Raw genomic sequence first — 4,673 nt, 5'->3', positions numbered from 1 at the left:
GCACTCTGCCATCATGACTACTGTGCCTAGGGAAAGAGGGAGATGAGGGACATTCAATTCTCCCCACTGGCATGGCACACTCACCAGATATGTTATAGTTTCCTCTGAAAGACACTGTACACTTTGGCACAGTGAAAAGCTGGTGTTAATCAATTTCAATGCTCCTTTCATCACTTTTAATAAGTTTGTTCATAAGTTACTTGAAATTATTTTAAATTATTTAAGATTCTTTTCCAGCAATCAAGAGGCAATACACTTCAGATTAATCTAGTCAGGAGGAAAAATCTTCTTGAATTGCTGTACTTAAAATCTTGCCAGAGGAAACATGGTGAAAGGGGAGGCAGGGCAGGGGGCTCAGAGCAAACAGAAGTTGCTCTGGAGCACACCCATGGTGCCAGCTGCACTCAGAAGGCCTGGTGACAGCATTTACATTTAATCTCCAGCTCTTGAGCTTTCTTCCAGTAAAAATTAAGGGGAGGAGAAAAGAGCAGGCAGCACAGCCAATCCCAACTGGGTAACCAAATCTGAACAGCTGGAGCTCTGCCTGGAATGTGAGGATTCCGGACCCAGAGCAAACGATAGGACTAGTCCCTGCAAAACTTTTTTGGTCTGGATGATGCATGTGATCTACATTCTGCTTCAGAAGGGCTTATTCTAAGGGGAATGGAAAGCATTTCAGTTGTAGGAAGTTAACAGCTGTGCTAGGCAAATGTCTTCTCTCAAGTTTCAGAAAACTGTACAGTTCAGAGGGAAGCAAACCCAGGTTTTCAGTCAAACTGGATAGAAAGGTTTTTTTATTTTACTTTAAACACTTAATGGTAAATCTCATACTTGGCCAGTCTTAAAAAACCAAAGTCTTGGGAACCAGCAGTTAGTGTAATGGCTGTGTCGCTGGACTCCCACGTAGTCGACCGCGGTTCGCGTCTCGGACCCGGTGGCTTAAATCTCACGCCAGGCGCGTGTGCGTGCATGCCCAAGATCCCCGAGAGGAGAATGGAGGAGAAGGGATTGCGGCGTGACCATCCCCCCTGGGGGGTGATTTCTCGCTTTCTGTCTCTATGTCTCTGTCTGTCTGGCGAGCGCATGCGCCCTATAGCGAAAACCTCTCAAAAAAAAAAAAAAAAAAACCAAAGTCTTGGATCAGTGTCTAGAACTGGAGCAGATCAATGATTTCATTATTTTTTTCGTTATCTGAAATCCCTTTATTGAGCAGCTGTATATGCAGTCATTTATGAGAGCCATCTGAACACTATGGTTACAGAATAGCTGTATCCATTCAATAATCCAAAACTGGCCTAATTCTGTATCATGTGTGTTGGGTTTATACTAGTGATATTTTTACACTTCCTAAGTCAATCTATATATAAAAAACAAACGAACAAAACAAAACCACAAAAAGACACACTGTGTGTGGCCAGACAGAAAGAAACACAAACACACATGTACGGCTACTCCACATTCCTCTCATATATATTTAATAAGACATGGGCGGAATTTGTATCAATGAACCAGGAAGAGGCCTTAACATTGAGCATTTCAATTACTAGGAGATGGCTTCTGTTACAGACTACCTGAATGTTCATTCAAAAACCATAAAAAACCTTACCAAGAAATTACTAAATTCTAGGCACCATGCTTAGAGTCACTGTCATTTAGAATGACAAAATATAAACACTTAAAACAATGCTGAGGGTCAGCCAGGTGGCATGGTGGTTAGGGTGGCTGGATCCCACATGTCCGACTTCATGGCTTAAATTCTGGATCTGGCATCCAGAGAGACAATACCGGGTGCGTGTACATCCACACCCAAAATACCAAGAGGAGAATGGAAGAGAAAGGATTGTGGTATGGCCATCCCACCCAGCGGGTGACTTCTCACTCCCCTTGCCCCTCCAGTGAGTGTACATGCCCTATAGCAAAACTAAAAAAAAAAAAAAAAGAGAGAGAGAAAATTGACCACTAAGTTTAAAAAAACAACACTCATTCTGCTATAAGAATCATGGAGTACATCTCAGAAAAATGAAGAAAATGTACAAGTTTCTATCTTGTTTGGACTTTGTAACCAAATGTTGACTTTTTAAAGGTTCGTTTTAATGAGTTATGATCAGATTCCCTAATAACAGCAGTACCCAAATACACTGAATATTAATATTCTAATTTCTTCTAACCCCACAGGTACTTAAATACATTATTTTCACTGACAGATTTCAACTGTACTTATTACATTTATAGACTTATAGAAGAATAATCTTCAACTTCTTCCAGTTTATCAAGGATAGCCAAGTAAACATTAGCTTCTAACAGGAAATTAGCTGTTTCACATAGCAACACAGAGTTAACAATATATATATATATATATACATATATGTGTATATATATATATAAACATAAATCTATCCACAACAGGCACCACAAGAGCATCTAAAGACTAAAACAAACCATGAATACCTAATTTATACTTTAATAAAAATTCAAATCTACTTAATTTTCCAGTTATAAAATCTTTTAGTCCACTTTTCTACCCCCAAATTTATAGATATTAAACTGTATATGGTACTACAGATAGCAATCTATGAGAGATTCTGGTTTAACCCATAAATGGCATTTTTAGATAAAATCCCTGATTTTACCTTGACTTCTAAAATGCAGAGAAATTTTCTCATTTTCCAACCATCCAAATCCTGTTCCCTTTAAAGACACAACTAAAGGGTCACAATAACTTTTTAAAGTATTAAAGAACCTAGGCTAAGGTAGAAAGAACTGAACTCTCTTAAAGACAAACATCCAGGGCCAGACCCACAGTACAGTGGTTAAGGGACCTGGATCCCACAAGGCCAATCATGGTTTGAATTCTGGCCCCAGTGACCAGAAGACCATGCCAGATGTGTGTGGGTGTGCCTAAAATTCCAAGAGGATGGAGAAATAGAGAAGGGACTGAGGTGTGACCACGCTCCATGGGGGTAGGGTAGGGCGGTGCTTTCTCCTCCTTCCATCTCTCTCTGATGACCAAACACACATGTTGGCAATTTTAAAAATCCATGTGCCATAGGCAAGTGTGTGCCGTGGTAATTAAAGTGTTGGACTCCCACATGGCCGACTTGGGTTCAAGTCTTGGACCTGGAGGCTTGAAAAAGCATACCAGGCATGTGTGCCTGTATGCCCAAAATCCCAGGAAGAGAGTGGAGGAGAAGGAATTACAGTGTGGCCATCCCCTCAGGAGGGGTGATTTCTCTACTTTCCCTCTGTCTCTCTCAGGTGCACACAGGTACCTATGGTAAAAACAATCCATCAATAAAATAGAAACCAACACATTTTTTTTTCCTTTTTTTTGGAGAGGTTTTTGCTACAGGGCACGTGCACTCACCAGAAAGACAGAGAGAGACCGAGAGACAGAAAGCAAGAAATCACCCTCCGGGGGGATGGCCGCGCTACAATCCTTTCTCCTCCATTCTCCTCTCAGGATCTTGGGCATGCACGCACATGCGCCTGGCCTGAGTTTAAGCCAAAAGGTCCAGGACTCGAACTACAGTCGAATACATGGGAGTCCAGTGACATAGCCATTACACTAACTGCTAGTCCCTGAAACCAACACATTTTACAGTCCCTAAAATACAAACATATGCTGTTAAATACTTAGACATTCAAACACAGATTTTCAAAAACATTTGCTCCCCTTCTGAGAAAGAATATAACCATAACAGGGGCCGGCAGGTGGTGTGGTGGTTAAGGCAGCTGGACTCCCACATGGCTGACCGCAGTTTGAGTCCTGGACCAGACAACTTGCTTTCTCATTTTTCTTCTCTCTCTGTGTCTCTCTCTAGTCAACTTCAAAATAAAAATAAAATAAAGACAATGAGTAAAATAAAAAATAATTCTTAAGAAAAAAAGGGAATATAACCATAATAAACTACTTTGATAGAGAAACATGCAAGGAAGAGTCAAGGTATTCTACCCAGAAGAGTGTAAGCAGTTAAGTACAACATAAAAGTTAACACTAAAATTTTTATAATAAAACAAAACAGATTAAGTAACTAATTTTTTAAAAAGAGACATCCCTTAGAAATTCTAATGATTAAAAATCAAAGCTAAAATAGCATTATAAACAAAATAAAACAGAAATCCCTGACAGTTTTCCTATAAATGAAATCTAGTTTAAAGGTGGGGGGTGGGTAGCAGGTGGCATAGTGGTTAAGGCGCTGGACTCCCACCTGGCTGACTGCAAACTGAGTCTAGGACCAGCAGCTAGAAACTCATGCCGGGTGCGTGTGCATGTGTCCCTAAGAGGGGAATGGAGAAGGGATTGCAGTGTGGCCAATCCCCCTAAAAGGTGAGTTCTCACTTTCTATTTCCTTCTGTGTCTCCAGGGAGTACATGTGCACTATAGCAAAAATTTCTCTTAAAAAAAAAAATAAAATAATGGGACCAACAGTTAGTGTAATGGCTATGTCGCTGAATTCCCATGTAGTCGACCACAGTTCAAGTCCCGGATCTGGTGGCTTAAACTCACGCCGGGCGTGCCCAAGATCCTGAGAGGAGAATGGAGAAGGGATTGTGGCGTGGCCATCCCCCCTGAGGGGGTGATTTCTCGCTTTCTATCTCTCTGTCTGTCTTTCTGGCAAGCGCACGAGCCATGTAGCAAAAACTTATCAAAAAAAAAAAAAAAGAAGAAGAAA

At 40.9% G+C, this 4,673-nt stretch overlaps 1 protein-coding gene across 1 annotated transcript in view; it reads right to left on the bottom strand.

Annotated features, from left to right (window-relative positions):
• The window catches only part of ZNF106 (zinc finger protein 106), a 79,334-nt gene that overhangs the window by 38,443 nt on the left and 36,218 nt on the right, over positions 1-4,673 (bottom strand). The gene's annotated exons all lie outside the window — the stretch shown is intronic.

The sequence above is a fragment of the Tupaia chinensis genome, unplaced genomic scaffold, assembly GCF_000334495.1.
Source record: "Tupaia chinensis unplaced genomic scaffold, TupChi_1.0 Scaffold000605_1, whole genome shotgun sequence".
NCBI classification, from domain to species: domain Eukaryota; kingdom Metazoa; phylum Chordata; class Mammalia; order Scandentia; family Tupaiidae; genus Tupaia; species Tupaia belangeri.
The sequence above is the reverse complement of the archived record's forward strand: the minus strand, read 5'-3'. Positions and strand labels throughout refer to the sequence as shown.